This window comes from Mirounga leonina, unplaced genomic scaffold (assembly GCF_011800145.1).
Source record: "Mirounga leonina isolate KUSES-001 unplaced genomic scaffold, KU_Mleo_1.0 Mir_151, whole genome shotgun sequence".
Lineage (NCBI taxonomy): Eukaryota > Metazoa > Chordata > Mammalia > Carnivora > Phocidae > Mirounga > Mirounga leonina.
Genome location: NW_023270377.1, coordinates 80,751,883 through 80,771,828, shown reverse-complemented (window position 1 = coordinate 80,771,828; position 19,946 = coordinate 80,751,883).

Here is a 19,946-nt window from a genome sequence, read left to right as displayed (position 1 = left end):
TGTATGTTTAAAAAAAAGAGAGTCATTTTTCATCACAAATTAATTTTAGAATATTTAAAATTTGTCCTGACCTTGTAAGCTAGGCTTATGGGTATAACCACTTTGATGCCTATTTATTAGAAACTGTGACTCTCGAAGCTAGAACTTGCCACCCTCACTCCTGGGTAAGAAGCCAAATTCCTAGGCTTTAGTGGCTCCTGGATAAGCTGACCCTATCTGGCCAGCAGTCTCACAAGAGAGCCTGCAAACACCTGCTTGTAGCCACTTGGCAGCTTCCCCACAAAAAATCAGGTGGAGACAATGTGATGTGTACAGAAACAATCCTAGAGTTCTGGGATTTTACAAGACAGTTTGATAGAGCCTATCAAAATAAACTGTGAAAGTAAATAAAGACTAAGTTAAACACACCTGGAGAAACGGCATTAGAGCATATTTATGAAAAATAATTCTCCTTGAAGCCGATTCCCAGGGCTTTTCTGCCCCAGAATTATCTGAGACATTATTACAGTCTGTAGGGATGTGCGTAAAGAGTATTATGGTAAAAATTTAGTGAAAACAGTCAGAGCCTGTGAGAAACTTCAACTGAATTGAAATACACGGAGGGATTAGGTCAGAGAAAGATAAATGCATCTTTAAGCAGTGTGTGCCTGAGAAATTATGTATGATCAGAAGTCTTCCCACAGCCCCACTTCTGACTAAATATCCTTAGCATGAAGAAAATTACAAACAGGTACACTGCAGTATTGGAAATGGAAATGTATTGTTCTCTGTGTTTCTTTACCTTCTTCTACAGTCCTTTATAGTGTAAAAAAGAACTTTTGCAAATATTATTTCCTTTGATCATTACAACAAGCTGGTATGGTAGTTTAAAGATTTTTTTTTTTTTAAAAAAGCAAAAAACAAAACCCCCAAAAAACAACAACACACAGACTTGGGGAAGCCAGGTTGTAGATTTACTTGAAAAACAGTGTCTTTGACCCCACTCACAAGCCCAGTCCCAGGCTGCTGTCAACAGAATGGAACTGGATAAAGTACATTGTCACAACAGAGGTGAACAAGTGAGTGTGTGAGTTGAGCATGTGTGCATGTGTATGTGCACACATAAATCCACATGCATGTGTGTCTGACTGCTATTTTTTTTGTCTTCCTAAATAAACTCAAGAAGTTCCTGAATTAATATCAAAATACCTGTAACTAATGATGTAATGTATGGGGATTAACATAAGAATAAAAAAAAATACCTGTAACTATTTCTTTTCCTTTTAATTAAGAAGAATAAAAATACAAGCATCCAAAGAGCGTGGTGTGAAAGCTTAGACAGGAAAATGTGAGGGAAGAGAATAGAGCTGGGAGATGTGTGGAACACACCCAAGCAATCTACATTGCTCGAAGGTATCCATAGGGACCTGTAAACCAAATGGAAGAAACACACAAAGAAAACCCCTCTGCATTGGGCCTGTTTTTATCAAAAACTGTTTTCCAAGGTCATGCTCCTCTTTAGGAATATTTCAGTATTAAAGCTCTGATTTCTCTATTATTTACAATAGTCACTGGCATTGAGTATGAATCTGTGTAGAAGCAACACGGTAGAGAGCCATTTATTACAAACTTTAAAGTTACCTGTATTTGCCACTAGATAGATCTACCTCAGTGTCCTTATGAGCATTTATAATCCAATCTTTTAAAATGAATCTGTCTTTCTCCTCAAACTGAATTCTACTGCATCCTCTCTTTCAATAAATGGTAAAACCATTATGCAATCTCCCAAACTATCAACCTCGTTCCCTGCTCCTCACTCTCATCCGTGCGTCCCTTAGTCCTGTTGATTTTATTTCCATGATATCCCACCAATAAGTGCCCTTTGCTCTCATCTCACTACTGTTATTTTTGTTCATGTGAAAGGTAATGAGGGTCTAGATTTCTCACAGGAGCTTTCTTACTGCCCACAGGATAAAGTCCTAGCTCCTGAGCCTGGCATGCAAGGCTTTTGTCTTATGATCTAATCCCTGCCTCGTTTTCTAAACCAGGCCACTGAAAACTTGATTCCAGCCACACTGAACTTCTTGCAGTGTTGTCTCTTCATACTTTCACTCTTTTTGTTCATTCTGCATAAAATACCCTTGCCCTAATCCTGGCTGTCTCCCTCTAAGAATGTTTCAAAATTCAGCTCCTCTGTGAAACCTCCTCCCTTCTTACATAGTTAGCTGGCCTTCTATGTGTCAGTTACTCTTGCCATCATCATCATCATCATCATCATCATCATCATCAATTTTTGTCTTTCTTCTCCGTTTTCTAGTTTAAAAATTATGCATTCTATACATATTGTTCACTTTATTCACCTCTATCCCAAGTACCTAGCATATATAGCAAACAATAAGTATTTCTTAAATGAATGGTGAATAAATTTTAAAATTGCCAGGAAATTTAAAAAATATATTTACAGTGGCCTACTACCAACTTAATTGTTATTGTCCTAAAGCCCTAATATAAATTTATGTTTTTTAAATATGGACAGTATCTACAGACAATAATTATTATATTAAACTGCACCCCACATAACTGTGGCAGGAACAGATTAAGACAGATTTTAAATTAAGAGCCCACATAGACAATAAACAAAAGATGATTTATTACAATGACAATAAAAGTTTTCAATCCATCCCATTCATCTAATTTACACTACCACTACTGGGCAAGGGAACACCTGGTTTAAAGACTCTACTGAAATCATTGTCATCATTACCTCTCTACCAGTCTGGAGTGCTGCCTCCTATAAGCTCTGTAAGAATCAGTCCTGGGGTTTGTCCTAGCAAGTTGCCTAAATGACATCTGAACCAAGGAGCCAATGTTCTATTCACAAAATGTATGTTGGGAGGAGGAAGATTCAAAATTACCTTTACTAGATGAGAAATCTCCTACAAAAAGAAGAAAAAAATAAATGTACAAATGACAGTCTCTTAAGGAATAAAAGTAAAAAACTAGTTGTAAAATATCAAGACAATGTAGAAATGGATGGAAACCACTTTTTAAAGAATGAGAAAAAAGTAAAGTTGAAGTGAGAGTTTTTTGTTTATTTTAGCAGTTCAGAAGCCTTTACATTATGACGTCCAATTTAAATCATTGGGCTCACTCTCAAGGACTGTGGAGACGGGAAGAAGTTTCAGAGAAGAATTATAAAGAATACTTAACACAAAGAAAGGTTAGAGAATTTTAGGCTGGAAAGAAATATCAAAATCATGGCAAGGGGATGACAAAGATTTCAGATATATTTAGAAATAAATATAAATGGCACACAAATACTCCATATCAGTGATGAACGAAAAAGCAGAGAATATTGTCAAAATCAAAGAGGAAGACATTAGGCTTAGGAAAAGGAATCGCTTGACTTTGTGAGTGATAAATCTAAATGAGTACTGAGTAAGGTTATGAAAACTTCCAGGAAGTACTGAAAATTGTCTGTTTTAAAAGGTTTAGTTAGGCATTCAGTTTTCTGCAGGAAGGAAGATGCATATCATTTCTTGTGACTATTTCCAGTTCTATAATTAATGACATTATCTTATATTCATTATATATTTACATAATATCCTGTAAAATACCATACACTCTACATTTACTTAATATTCTCAAGTTTCTCCTCTGGGGTAAAACATCACACAAGCTTAAACTTTCCTCACAGAAGGTATGTATGCCTGTGACTATTACTGTGTCCACCAGCCAGATCCTCCTCAATTTCTATGCAACTTCTAATAAATATGGAGCACCAAAAAAATACACAAGTCTTCAATAAGTGCCCAGGAGATGCCAAGTCAAAATAGGCAGATTTCTCCATGACTTCTGCATGTCATACATCTATTAATACATCCTAGGATCATGTTCACACTTTTAATAACACCACTAGGCTGCTGACTCACATTCGGGCATGTTTCTACTTCCTTCATTCCTACATAATTATTCCCTTTCTTGTATCAGCCTGGTTTGTTTTTTTCCCTAATCTCATCCTGTTTAACTTGGCCAATTTCTCAATTTTCAAGGGTCTGTTGAATTGTCCTGGCTTCCATATATCAGTAACACTACCAAAATGAGGACTTTCTTCTCTAACTTTTAAATAATCAAAGGATAAGGAAGCTCAGAGGAAGCTCAGTATTTCTTTTCAATTATGTGCAAGGCTCTCTGCTAGGTATTGGGGGTAGGACAAACATGGTTTTTGCTTCCTGATAGGTTACAGCCTATCAGAGATAGAGAGATAAGTAAACAGAAAACTACAACCCTCTCTGATAAGTGCTATGCTAGGAAGGGCAGACAGCAACAGGACAAAGGGAGACTTTGAGACAGGAAGAATGATGGGTCTAGGTGCTCTGGCTACATGCTACAATACCACCTGAGCTCCAAAGAGAAGGATGCAGGAGAAGCAGAGGCTAATGGCTGAGAACTTGCACAAATATATCAATTAGCTCCTTTAATCCTCACAACAACCCTTCAGGGTAAGTATTATTATCCCAATTTGACAGATGAAGAAACTCAGCATTTAATGGGGTAAATACTTATCCGAAGGTAACACACCTCTAGCTAATAAGTAACAGAGCTGGATTTTCAATCCAGGTCTATATGATTCCAAAGTACACATATGACACCATGCTACCTTTCAAACATTCTACATGTTTCTGATTTATTAACAGAAATGCCACATGGGAAGCAATCTAAAATTTCAGAAGTCCAGATAATGTCTACCGCTTCCACTTTATGTGGCATTTATTCAAGGGATGACATCAAACTAATTTGACACAAGCTCATCCCAAACTTTTCTGGTAACTTCCTGACACTCTGAATTCACGTGCCAACTACCTAATGATTTGCAAGTTATGTTTTCAGGGTCCAAAGATAAAATAATCCATCCATAACTTCAAGAGCTGATATTTCTCCCAATTAAAAAAAAAAGGGTATCATATTTTTCCATCTTTGGGCATTCTTGTCTTTTGCAGAAAAGACTCTACAGTTAATAATAGTGCAAAACACTCAACAATTTCAGAAGTAGCTTGAGTGTCTATTTAGGTGGTTCAGAGATAGTTGCTTCCTGTAATAAGCAGGTAGCTAATATTTAATATGTATTCAAATAGGAAAAGGAAACAATCCAGGAAATCAACCCAGCACATAGAATTGTTTAATAGATGATATCTGAAATTCTATGTTCAATTCCTCTTACTGTCATTCCTCCAATAAATACAATGTTGAAACTAATTCTTACAATAGGCCACCCTGAAAAGGTCCTCAACACCTTGAGAATCACCAAGAGCAATAGTTTGTCCCCAATCTGTACCTGACAGGGTATCCATTCTCCATCTGCGCATTTCTATAACTCCCCTTGGCTCCGGGAATGATCCAGTTACTATTAACACAACCATAACTGGTCCCCAGGATTGCCTTGATAAGATCATATTCTGACAGATTCCTAGAAACACCTACTTCCTCTCCTCAAAACCTACCAATATGGAGTGTAAATTGGTGCAACCACATTAGGAGAACCAATATTTACTAAAGCTTAACTTATATGTACCCTATGAACCAGCAACAGAAATGCCTACATATGTTCACACAAAGACATGCACCAAAATGTTTATAGTAGTGCAATTTGTAATGTCCAAAAGTGGAAACTATCCAAATGTCCGACTTCAGTGAATGAATAAATTGTTCTGTAGTCATACAATGGAATATTTTACAGCAAAGGGAATGAATACTTACAGCTAAATGCAATGATAGGGATGGGTCTCACAAACCTAGTGATGAGTGAAAGAAGCCAGACACCAAAGAATACATACTGTGTGATTCTATATATGTGAAGAACAAAAGAGGCAAAATTAATTTATTCTGTTGGAAATACAGATAATTGTTACCCTTAAGAAGGGGTGCTAACAGAAAGGCAAAATGAGATGGGCTTCTAAGATGCTGGTAATAGTCTCTTTCTTAACTGGGATGTTGGTTCATTGAGTGTGTGCAGTTTTGTGAAAATTAATTGCCTTATTTTTCTATATATGTACTATACACTTCAATAAAAAAGTTCTTAAAGCCTTCAAAGGCTTGAAATTTTAAGTAGCTAATTTTTAGATAGATTAAAATGGACTGTATAAAATGTGACCTGTGAGGCAGAAAAAGTTTTGAGTAAGGATCTACATTCTAAACAATATAGACCCAAATGGCTATTCCAAAATGGACCTGGGTCCTGTGCTCCTATAGCTCATGAGATTCTCATGCCTCCCTACACATGGCCTCTAGTCTTCATTCTGGCTATAGCTCCCCAGTCCACTTTCTCTAATTATAAATAATATTTCACCTCTGCTCAAAGACTGCCCTCATTCTTCAAGGACATGCCCAGGCCGATGGGCCTTAAAAGCAAGGCACTTTCCAACTTCCAATATTCTTCTCCTGGCCTCTAAACATCCTGCACTGATCACTGATCATGCAGTCACCTTCTTCTCTCTCCAGGGCACTCTGGGGAATCATTCTTACAATGGCTTCTCTCTCTGACATCTTTAATTTGCCTCCTGTGGCAACTGAGAGTAGGGAAGCTGAGCTGCTTCACATACTGTGTTAAATTCAACCAAATGTCCACTCGACCTTGATGGCAGAAAATACTTTGTCTTTGTTTTCCCCATTTCCCAGGAGGGTCACCTCCGGCTTGCAGCTCATTTACACAGCTGAGTTGACTGACACACCTGGGCCCCCAAGATGGCCAAATGGCAACTGCTTCAGATTGCTAGCCCCTTCCACATCACTCAGAAGCCCCTCATCAGGCTGCTTGTCTGGGGTGATAAAATAATTTTATAATATAAAAAACAACTTATATCTTAAGAGAAGCCAACATAACTCTCACAAGGCACAGAAAGGCATGATTCTGACATTTAGCAAGCACCTACTACGTGCAGGATTTTATGCTTGAAACTTTCCCATATGCTATTATCTTTAGTATTTACACAACCTTGTTACATAGATATTATAACCTCCCTTTTGCAGATGAAAAATTAGAGGCTTGGAGTTTAAATATATTGCCCCAAACCACACAACACATAAGATGCAGGGCAAGTCATTAAGCCAGGCCTCAGCAAATGTTTTCTATAAAGATACAACAAATATTTTAGACTTTGTAAGTCATGTGAGGTCTTTGTCACATATTTTTCTTTGTTTCTTTGTTGGTTGGTTTGTTTTTACAACCCTTTAAAAACATAAAAACTATTTTTAACTCCTTGGCTGGATTTGGTCCAAAGATGGTAATTTGCAGACACTTGTTTTAAGAAGTTGGGGGGAGGGGCGCCTGGGTGGCTCAGTCGTTAAGCATCTGCCTTCGGCTCAGGTCATGATCCCAGGGTCCTGGAATCGAGCCCCGCATCAGGCTCCTCGCCCCGCGGGAAGCCTGCTTCTCCCTCTCACACTCCCCTTGCTTGTGTTCCCTCTCTCACTGTCTCTCTCTCTGTCAAATAAATAAATAAGAATCTTTAAAAAAAAAAAAAGAAGTTGGGGGGTAATATGTGATAAAATATGTGCTCTGGACTTTGGTCTAAGTTTAAATCCTAATTCCATCAGTTGCTAGCTAACATTTATGAAGAGTTTACAAGACACCAGGAAACATTCTAGGTGTTTTGCATGTATTTATTTATTTAATTCTCACAACTCTGTGAGATAGTAGGTCCTACTACTCCCCCATTCTACAGATAAAGAAACTGAAGACCAGAGTGGTTAAATAACTTGCCCTAGTCTACCTACAGGAAATAAGTGGTATAGCCCAGGCTATCTAGCTACAAAGCTCATGTTTTTCACCACTCTGTTAATATTATTAAAGTCAATAATAAACTACCTGATCAGGATAAATAATTGAATTGCATTTGTATGTAAAAAAAACTTTTAATTTTCAATAATCCTTTTAGTCTTGCAAGAAAAGAACTTGAGGCTGTTGTAACTGTGGCTGAAGCATCTAGACTCTAGAAGATGTCATTATGTCAGATTCTACAGGTTCGTGTGTAAAGCAGAACCCAGACAGGGTGATTTTTCCAAGGCAAAAGTATAGACTAGAGTCCAATTAACCAAGGTCAAAGGAGCCCAAAGTGTAAGTCGAGACTCAAAGTTTGACAGGTGGAGAACCAGGCAGGAAATAATTGGTAGGCATACAAATGGATAGGCGGTAGGTGTCAGAACCTGAAACTAAGACATCAGGGTCCCGGTTTGGAGGCTAAGCCCTGGAAATTTTGAGATTCCTGCGTCTACTCTGAGTGAGCAGCAAGACAGACTCAGTGCTGAGCTGCAGAATCTTTGTATGAGTAAGGGTGGCTCTTTGCCTTAGTTCTGCACTGTGCTCAGGGATAAAAGGTAGGGCTCATCCTAAAAGTCAAGGTCAGTTAAGTCTACCTACTGGAGTTAAAGATCTACAGAGATAGGGACCCAGAAAAATCCTTCAAATATATAAGTCTTAAATATAGTTCTTTAAAATCCAAAATAACATTGCTATTTATGTTATTGCAATTAACCTGTTATCAGCCACAGATAAGTAATATAAAGTTAAAAAAAAAAAAAAGAAATTTAGAAAGGACACTGTAGTCCTGGGTGGTATGTGGCATTTCCCTACAATAGCCTGCTGTGATCTGGTCCTGAAAGGTCTCTCAGCCTGAGACCCTTTGCTTGCCACCATCCCCTTTACAGTCTTCATCACGGAGCTTATATTTTCCATACTTTATCTTATTTTTTGCTTTGTCACACTCATCACTCTTTTTAATTATACATATTTTTAGAGTGCTGTGTGTTTTCCATTTCCTAACTGGACTGTAATCTCCATGAAAGCAGAGACCATATCTATTTAGTTCATCACAGTATCTCTACCTGGTGCCTAGTTTAATAAATTTGCCCTTGATAATTATCCATTATGAATAAACTTCTATTGGAATGTCACTGAAATGCTTAAATATTATTTCTCTTCAGAGAGAGAACAAAAACTTCCTGAAGCCGAGAAATATGTACTACAAATACAAATTATCTGTCAGTCTTATGTAACAATACCAGGAAAATCATAAGACATGGGATAAATAGGGAATCATCATGTTATTTATACCAAAATGTGCCCACAAGGTCCCTAGGACAGAGAAGGGACTACATAAATAACAAAAAGATTCTGCTGGTAAACAAATAGGAAGAATATTTCTGCCTTTCACACAGTAAACATTATGCTTCTTTCTTTTGCTCACTGATGAAAAAATTTACCAAAGCAATCAGTCCTGTTTTTCCCCTTCTATTTTTTGATTTGAGATGGCTGTAATTTACTAACTACCTGGCATCCTTGGAGTACTCAAAGGCCATGCTGTCTATCACCACTCAAATAGCAAGGGCATCTTTGGCATTCCAAATGCATATAAAGTAATCAATACAGAAAAGAACAAATTAATCGAAAGTTATGTAATCTTACACTCTGAAAAGAACCTGATTAAATCTCCATCCTTTGTAGCTATTGCTAATCTAGGATAGTGCTGGTGTTTACAGTCTTTTGTGATTTGACCTCAGGTGACCCAAGGATAGTTTAATTGCTTATCAAATGTAATTTTACGAATGAGATAAAGATATTGTGAATGTATATAAAACACCTTTGAAATACAGAGAGCCTTTCAAGATGGGATTTTTAGTTTGCCTGCTACTCTTTCTTTAGAGTCTAATTGATTTTCTTGACATCTCTTTAGCCTGGCAAACTGCCTAAGTACTTTATCTGACCTTCAGGCTGTTTGCCAGGTATTGATCCAATACCTACAATGGCTTTGTTGTACCATCTCTTCCAACTTTGATAAGGGCTAATGTACTAGCGCCAGGCAGACAGGAAGTCAATGGTCTCAAAATTTCTCTCATCCTCTTCTATCTGTATCTTCCTTTCTTCATATGCAAGAATTTCAAGTTCTATCAAAATCAGATCTAAGTAAATCAGATGGACATCTGGGCCTAATTTATCTTCTAGGAATTTTTTAAAAACACGTTGTTTTCTGGGGGACAATAAATGAAAATGTTTAGAAGTATAAGATTTCTTGTTGAAGTTAAAATAATGTTATCAGTTGATAGGTTTCCTTTTTTTTTTTTTTTTAAGGTTTTATTTATTTTTGACAGAGAGAGAGAGAGAGTGTACAAGCAGGGGAAGCAGCAGGCAGAGGGAGAGGGAGAAGCAGGCTCCCCGCTCAGCAGGGAGCCTGACGTGGGGCTCGATCCCAGGGCTGTGGGATCATGACCCGAGCCTAAGGCAGACACCCAACTGTCTGAGCCACCCAGGCACCCTGATAGGTTTCCTTTTTAAAGAAAAGTAAAACTAAATATGACTTATGGAGATGTTTAGGGTGGATTTAGACAAACTACGTTGCATACAGTGAAAAGAAACCAGCTAGTGAAGGGTCTTGAAATATTGTCATAAATGAAACAATAAAAGAAAATGGGATTTTAGTTAACCTAAAGACTAGCTTAATTGAGGAGAGCAATGTGATAGCTCTATGAGATTAATACCTAGAAGTTAACGTGACTGTAAGTATTAATTTGTAAATATATCTCATGTTTTTCAAGTTTGCCTTGACAATTTTAGGAAGGCATTTTCATTAGACAAATGGCCCCAGGTAGGCTAGGGAGATCCTCTCCAACAGAACACCTTAATTACTGAGCCCAGGATGGAATCTTTAGAGATGGAGAAAACAAAGGACCTGAACTTAGCATCACTGAAATAAGCCCTTTGGAAAACAGAGAACCTCATTGAGAATATATTTTGTGTTTTAAGATAATTTGAGATAGATAAAATTGACTGCTTCCCCTGTACAGATCTGCTACCAATATGCTTGGCCCTCTGTTAACTAATTTCAAAAAAAACAGTTGGAAGAATCTAGAGAACTCATAATGCCTTTGCGTGGAGAAAAAACGGTGTTGTCTGATCTATGTCCTTTTGTAGCTTAAAATAGAGGAAAAGCCATGATAAATGTACTTCTAAGTTGCCAACCTGAGGGAAGCAATTAATACTTAGAATAAACAAAAAAATGCACATTCATCATCATATGCCACTTTGGGCAATCTACATTCCAAAAAAATCATTCCAAGCAGCTGGGTACAGTCTTGAGTTGATGACCGGCCATGGTGGGAAAAGGGCAGAGAGCCGCAAAGAGTGGACTTAGGTGGGAAAACTGCAGAGGGTCCTGTGGGTGGAAGACACCCCACAAAGCAGGCATGGGTGGGAGAGGTGCTCAAGATCCCAAGGGTTGGGCACCTGGGTGGCTCAGTTGGTTAAGCGACTGCCTTCGGCTCAGGTCATGATCCCGGAGTCCTGGGATCGAGTCCCACATCGGGCTCCCTGCTCTGCGGGAGGCCTGCTTCTCCCTCTGACCCTATCCCCTCTCATGCCGTTTCTCTCTCTCTCTCAAATAAATAAATAAATAAAATCTTTAAAAAAAAACAAAAAAAGATCCCAAGGGCTGGCTAAAAGTGGAAATGGTGCAGAGGATTTCTCAGGGCTAATGTGCATAAACCCAATGAAGCGGTGCGGAAAAAGGATCTACCTGGATTATTTTAAATCTCCATCCATACTAATCAAGAGCCACTGAAAACTTAGAGGAGCAGCAGTGGAGCAAGCTGCATGAAGGCCCAGAAATGCCTTTAGATACCTGCACACTCTATGCTGGCCCAGGCTGCAGATATTGACAGTTCGGAACAAGAAAATTAGCCAAATCCATGACTTCTGCAGAGGAAATGTTGACTAGAGCAGTCCTGAATGAGAGGTGATGATTACTCCAGGTTGTTTTGTCAATTACCAGTTAAATCAGTCCTGTTATTGTGATTACAATGGTGTTTGTCTCCAGCAGCTGGAGGCAAAAGACCTTGAAAACAAGGAGAGGAAATCAACTGAAATTTGGCATGAAAAAAATAGTTCAGAAAAATACACCTGGGGAATAAATATTATGAAGTGGTGGAAGCTCTGAAAATGCCCTGCGGCCAGGAGGGCCAGGAAGGGTGGCCAGTGTGACAGGAATGTGTGCACGGCAGAGAAACAAAATGTTGTTACTTCAAGCCATTTGGCTCATGGGGATGAGGCAAAGACTTCATTTACCTTTTCTAGGAAGGGTCTGTGGGATCAGATCTAAGATGCTATTTATGGATTTACATTAAAAAAAAAAAAAGACAGGAAAAATGGAGAAGTAGAAGCTCAGTTAAATGACAATCAAAAAATGAAAAAAATTGTCAAGTCTCAATCAGAAAAGAAGGGGAAGGAAAGGTGGGGTCTAAAAGCTAAATTAAAAATGGGAAAAGAGGTTAAAATATTATATTTATAAGGCTGTCTCTCAAGGAAGTGCAAAAATCACTTCATCCCTTTGGGCTTCAAGTTTCCTCAATTGTACAGGGAGGGTTATGAATGACACGATTGCTAAGGCCTCCTTCTAGTGCCAAGTATCTATGCTTCAAAGCAGGTTTTAAAATTTAGCTTCTTCTAAACGTGCCTCTAGCCTCACTTTGGGAAATTCTCTGAGATATAACCTGTTTCACTCAGTTGGCCCCGTTCCTCACATCCCCAAAAGGTCATCTACCTATGCTACCTGCTTGTGACTAGCACATTTGCCTTGTTTTTAACTGAGGGCATGAAGATGGCAGAGAGTAAGCTGGAAATGAGAAGCCCTGGCTTCTGGTTCTGGCTCTCCTGCACAGATGCAAGATGTTGCTCTTATTCTAAAGAGATGGACCAGACTAAGTTATCACTGAGGTTTTCTCCAGCTCTACTCACCTGTCTCTCTCTACTTGTCAGGCCTTTGAGTGAGTTCTCGTTAGTTAGACATCTCTTCACAAGGAGAGGTCAAGCACCAACTAGAAAAAGGACCAGGTCTGCTGCATTCCAATTCTCCACTTAATCCATTCACATAAACTACAACTAAGATATCACAGTTAGAAGTCAGAAAGTATATGACACAAAAGAAAATAGTAATGAAATACTAAAAGGCAAAGAACTTCCCAGAGAAGTGACTCACTCTGTTAGAAACCAGTCTCCAGAGGAACCTGGAGGAAGAGTCACTCCTCTCAGAGACACTTGTAATGAGATTTGAAAGAAGTCTGAGAGAATAGGCAATGATTGAGCATACACCCCCAGCACTCAGAGGAGCTGACCCCACGCATTTCTTATGTCTGATGTCCATGGCAGTCATCTCTGGCTAGTGGTAACTTAGAGACTGCCAGGGACATCCTCTGCCTCTCCACCTCTAAGTTCTCCAGCTTTCCATTTCCCCCATGTCAGCCTGCAGTCTGCAGGCCACTCGGCCCCCAGCATTCCTGTCAGGTGTCCTGTTAGGCGACACTGGTTTATTCGAGGTCACACTGGCAGCTGAGCCCAAGAGCCTGCTGCCTGTGCTGTTAACCTTGCCAAGTTGAGCTGCATCTATTTTTTTTTCTTCAGTCATTCCTAGAAATATCAATTCTGGAAAACTCTGTTTTCCCACAGAAGGTTTTGGCAGCCAATCTTCAGCAATTACCTCATTCTCTGCTCTGCTGCCATCTGAAACGGTGTACCAGGAAAAACTGTGCACCTGTAGGGAGAACAAATGCAACAGAGGGTGAAGGATTGGATCTCCTCTTCCTCCTGACACGGTTCCATAGGAAAGGTCTTTGTGGAGTTATAGAATATTCTTGCTGCAAGAGGCCTGAAATTCCTCCTACCCCAAATCTATCATTTCTTACACAAGGAAACTGAGGCTGGGCAGAGGTATAATAATTAAAATATTTGGAAACATATAAATAAATAGACAAATGAGTGAATGAATGAATAAATGAATGGGAGAGGGAGAAATTCAGAAATTGAAGGAGAACAAAACATGTATTGTGCAGCACAATATAAGGCCAGAGGAAGAAGGAGAGATAAGAGATCTCTGTCACTAAGTATCTTAGCTTGTTTGGGCTGCTCTAACAGAATACATTAGACTGGGCAGCTTATAAACAACAGAAATGTATTTCTCACAGTTCTGGAGGCTGGGAAGTCCAAGACCAAGGTGCCATCACATTGGGTGTCTAGTGAGAACTCACTTCGCAGTTCATAGATGGCATCTTGCTGTGTCCTCACATGGCAGAAGGAGTGAGTGAGCTCTGTGGGGTCTCTAGTATAAGGGCACTAATTCCACTCACGAGGGCTCTACCTTTATGACCTAATACCTCCGAAAGGCCCTACTTCCTAATATAATCGCATTAGGGCTTAGGATTTCAATGTATGAATATTTAGGGGGACACAAACATTCAGTCCATAACACCAAGTAAGCCTTCAGTCCACTCCTCTCTTGTACCAATCAGGTCAAAATGTAGCCACGAGTCATCATACTTTAGTTTTGATCTAGGCAGCATCTTGTAGAAAGAAGCTATTCATGCTCTTCTATAATATGGAGAATTAATCATTAAGTGAGAGCTAGAGAGAGCCTTGAGAAGCATATATTCACATCTTCATGTTTTAGAGATGAGAGAGTAAGACTTGAAAAAAGTAAAATGGCTTTCTCAGAATATCCAACACCCATGGGATAGTCACAAAAAGAAAAGCAATACAGACAGACCTGGATCTAATTGTCCTTGAACAATTTTTTTTCCTACTGAATTAAGTCCAAGACATGTGCGTGCACACATGCATACCTGTGCCTCCACACCTACTGCAGGTATAAAGAGTTACTAAATATACTACCTCAACAGCTGGGATTTTATAAGTTGACTTTTCACAAGGTGTTTATGGCTTCTTAAAATGTGTTTGGCTCTCTTTTTTCTTCTTTTTGAGATTTAAAAAAATTAACATAGAACTTAAACATAAGCCTGAATTGGTCAAGACATTTATCACTACTTGTATTATACTGTCAAATCCAAATGATGGGCAGCAAATTCAAGCTTGGCTTAGTGTGATGCCAAATCATCCCACTCTGGCCAATAGCATTCAAATAAGGTCATCAGAAGCCGAAGTGGCTACTTTGACTTCCTGCTAAGTTGCCAGTGGGTGTCTATCTCTGCACCTGATTAGAGAGAATTCCCTCCGAATTCAGTGGGAACTAAGAACTGAGGCCAGTTAGTAGAAACAAAGAACTAGATTCTGCTAGGGGATCTGGAAGTTGGTAAAGCAGCACCATTTTCACTGTTATTCACTCATCTTCTTCGTCTGGTATCCCCTCAGCTCATCTTCAATACAAACACTCACTGCCATAGGAATGTGCTAGAAACTGAGTTGGACACTATGCTGGAGACCTCCTTCAAGGGGTTGACAATCTGATGAGAACCAAGACTTGTACACAAAAAGCTAAATAATTATACAGCTAGAATAACCTGAGTGCCAAATAAGTAAGTAAAGCAATGGTAATTATGGAGTTCAGAGAAGATCATCGTGGTAAACTACAATAGAGTAAGAGGCCTTTCTTTGCAAGGATTTATATCCTTTTCCACATTTGATTCTTAAGTTGTATTATTTAAGGCAGGTTTATGGTCTACCCTCATTATAATGAAAAAGGAGGAAGTAGAAGAATCTAGCACAAAGAGTAGGAATTTGAATTCTTTTTTTTTTTTTTAAAGATTTTATTTATTTACTTGACAGAGAGAGACAGCAAGAGAGGGAACACAAGCAGGGGGAGTGGGAGAGGGAGAAGCAGGCTTCCCACGGAGCAGGGAGCCCGACGCAGGGCTGGATCCCAGGACCCTGGGATCATGACCTGAGCTGAAGGCCCATGCCCAACAACTGAGCCACCCAGGCGCCCCAGGAATTTGAATTCTAAAGCTTGAGTTGAGTACCTACTATGTGGCAAGCACATAAAAAGAGAAATGAAATATAATACATGGTGAAGTAACTGAACTTCACCCTAAGAGTTAAGTTACAGTTAAAAGGCAAGTATGTATGACTCATATGGGATCCTTGGATGGTTCCCAATGATGCCATAGGCAAACTTGAGCAGGTGGAGACCCATGAGGAGAACAGTGAAAAAGAACGTGGCTACCCCCAAAGAAGTACAACAGAGCCTTGTAATAAGATATTATAAATTGTAGGGGCTAGAGACATAGGCAGATCAGAGTAGACAACTAAGACTAAGAAGGGTATAAATGGTGGCTGGGATGAGATGTTATCTAAGAGCTGTTATCTAAGGAATCCAGAGGGGTTACACAAGGATGAGAAAGATGTAAATGAAATAGGACCAGGAAGGAAGAAGGAGATATGCTCTTTCCCAGACCAGACGCCACAGTGTCAGACCAGGGCTCCATAAAATCTCCTTTTTATCTTCATTTGTTCTCCATATGGTGGGGACATCATCTCCTTCCCAAGGGGAAAAATAGGTGCAGGAATCTGACACCAAGCCACAAATGAGACTTGGGAGTAAATTATCTAACAGCTTGTGTCCCAGAATTTCCCTCTGTGACCTGAAGGTAAACATGATAAACAGAGTCAACCCTCAGAAATCCTGCTCATGGAGGCCAACAGTATGAGTGTATATAAGTGTACATAAGTCCAATAATTTCTTCTCAGTAAGTTCCATTTATTCAAAATGAAATAACTGAATTTAAATCTTATATTAAAGTAGTATTTATTTACAAAAAAAAGGAAACATTTCCATAGTCAGACCTTGAAGGAAGATTTAGCAATAACAGGGCAATGAGTTGTAGAGCTAACATATCATGCCTAGGAATTGTGATAGCTCAGTCCCCATGAGTCTCAATTAGCTAAAAGATTAGTCCTTGCTCAGCATGTATAGATGATTCATTTTTATTTAACAATAACTAACTGTATCTCTGGGTTATGCGATTTATCAAAATGACTATATTCTAAGCCAAAGGATGAAAAGCAACAAAAATATTAAAGGAGTATCTGGGTGTGGTATGTTTTCATGTTTCCTCTCACCCTTAAACCAAAATGTGTTTCTTGGAAAAGTGTGTTATCCAGTTGTTCAATGATGCAAAACTTTCCACTGTCCCTTAGCCCATAGTTTGCATTGCTAGGTCCTAGAGGCAACACAGAAAAAGGAATGAAGTGGGATCTACAGCTAGCCAGCCCTTTAGTCAAATCCTGGCTGTGTCACTTAGTTGTAAGCATTAATGTTAATAATTATTGAGTTCCTATAAAATCCTAGTCCTGGGAAAATTGCTTTACCTGTATTGTGTCATAACTCCATGAGATAATTACTATTCTTGTGCCCATTTTACAGATGAGAAAACTGAGACATAGAAAGTTTAGTAACTTGGCCAAGGTCGCAATAAGTGGTAGAGCTAAGATTTGGTCCTATACCTATGATATGTCTCTTAACCTTTACACTACCTCTCTTTCTTGGACTTAGATTCTGGGCAACTTAACTTCTCTGGGCCTCAGTTTCTTTACCAATAATACGTAGAACATACTATCTATCTTGCAAATTGATGAAAAAATTAAATGAGATAATAACGTAGAGTGTTTAGTGTAGTTCCTGGCCCATAACAGGTAGTCATTAAATGGCAACTATATTTGATAGATGGTTGTTCTTAGAATCTCTTAAGATTTCCTTGATAAAATGGTTACTTCTTAGGTTGTATAGCTACATTTTCATGAATAAGAATAAACTTATTAGTAGTAGCCTTTCATTAATAGGAGAATCGTAACTCCCATTAACTTCTTTTACCTATGTATTTTGAGAACAAAGTCAAATGCTTAAGAGAGCACTAATCAGGACTAGATTTTAGTCAGAGACTGCAAAAAAAAAAAAAAAGCCAAAAGTATGTTAAATGAAACTTGACCTCAACTTTCAATCATCTAAATAACCAAAAACAGTGGCTTATATTGACCCTGAAACACCATTTTACTTACTAGTAATATGAGCCCTCTCACACATGTGAACTGGCTGGTTATTGGACTAACTTTCCTATAAGAGATACTGCTCTTGCCTACTCAACAGCAGTTGCCAAACCCCCACACCCTGTGCCTTTTCCCTTCCTTCTTCCTTGCTAACAGAACCCAGATTTTATTCCAGGAATCCAAGGTCATAGGCCCCAAAGAGGTGAGGACCCTCCCAACCTGAGGGGGTGACTCATGACTAAACTAATGGTGGTATTTCCATCCCCCTTGCCAGTGATTGATTTAACAATGAACTTGTGCTAGAATGCTGGATAGGAAGTCTAATGGGGCACTCTGGAAAAACGATTTCAATTTTGGAAATAAACATTGAAGTAGAAATTTTCCTCTTTGCACTTGTATGTGATAATTGGAACTACAGGGGCTAGCTTGAGATCTTCAGGGGAACCAAGCTAGAAGATAAGAAAATATGCTGAGGATGTCAGAACAGATGGATGGAGAGAACCTGAGTCCTTGATGAGCAAACAAAGATATTAATTAACCTTGAATGTGCCCTAAAGGAAGCCCTCCAGACTTCTTGATAGTGAACTACTTAATCTACTCATTGTTTAAACCATTTTGAGTTGGGTCTTCTGTTATCCAAAGCTGAATGCATTTTTGATATCCAAACCCAGAAAAACAGGTCTTGGTTAAGCCTAGAAAGTTCAAAATAACAAAATAGTCCAACATTCATTCTTGATTCTGATTCCTACCAAAGGCATTTGATTACAGGGAGAAGGAGAAACAGCAAAGTAGTATTAAAACAAACATACAAACAAAATGGGAAGACCTGAGGAACTGGGAGAAATCCCTGGGTCCTGACAATTGTCCAGATACTGACTATTCCTTTCCATGCTCATTCTACTTCTTTTGACTAGCTACTGTCCACATCAATTTGCTTATTCTAAGTCTCCTTATAGATGTCCCCAGAATGTTTCAAAAGGACCTCTGATTCTTTTACATTGCTGGGAAAAGTTACTTCCAAACTAGGAAACTATGTCCTTGTTGAAACATGTTTTCTCTCACCCTATACACAAACATAAAGTGCCACCTCCAACTGGCTACCATTGAGCTTTTACAGGACTGGAGATGTCTGGAAAGTAAAGCAGTCTGATTGGAATAGGGTTGGATGAGCCCACGAACCACTGTCTCTTTGATCATGTTGACCATCAGCAATAGAGTGTTTTCTGAGTGGGCACAGCCATGGAGAGTGAAGTACAGGAGCTTCTTAGAGCCACTAAATAAAAAACAGAGACTGGCAGTAACAGCTTCCTTTTATCAGGGGTGATTGGATGGTTGTCATGAGCAGCTGTTCTCTTCCACTACTGACAGGCAGCGGGATTATATGTGGGAACAAAATTCCCCACAGTACAGTTTGGGAGCATAAAAACACACTATGTAAGGACATTATAAAAATCTTCCCTGGAGACTTTATATTGTTTTCTCATCAAACCCTCAATATGAAATGAAGATGTGTATATATATATATATATATATATATATATATATGTGTGTGTGTGTGTGTGTGTGTGTGTATACATATACACACACACACATATACACATAATATATACATAGAGAGAGACTGAGAGAAAGAAAAAGAGATTGATTTTACATACATGTAAAATGAAGGGGTGATACTTAAATACAGTCCTGCAGTGGAGACAATTTATTCTCCAGTGCTATTAATCTGTGATACGCTATATCCTGAGGACACATTCCACCCCCACCTCACCAGTGATCATTGTCATCATGAATTATTCTTGCACACTGGCTAGTCAATTCCTTTCCTCACAGCCCTGACTAAAGAACTCTCCCAGTAATTTCAACTGCACTTCTTCCTTACCACGGAGTCTCATATCCTCTTTGTTTCCGTAGGTCTCCGATTTCATCCTCTCCCCTCTCGTCTTAATCCACCATTCTTTGTGAGACACTGCTGGCTGAGCACTGAACAATAGGCCTTGTCTTACCCTATTTACCATGCCCGTTAAATCTATTAGTCGCAGTACACCATCAACTTTTAAAAGTGCCCCTTTCACAGGCCCCCCTCTTACCTGTTCTAATGACACTGTTCCCTCTCCCATTGCCCTTTGAACATTCATGTCCTTAAGCTCCA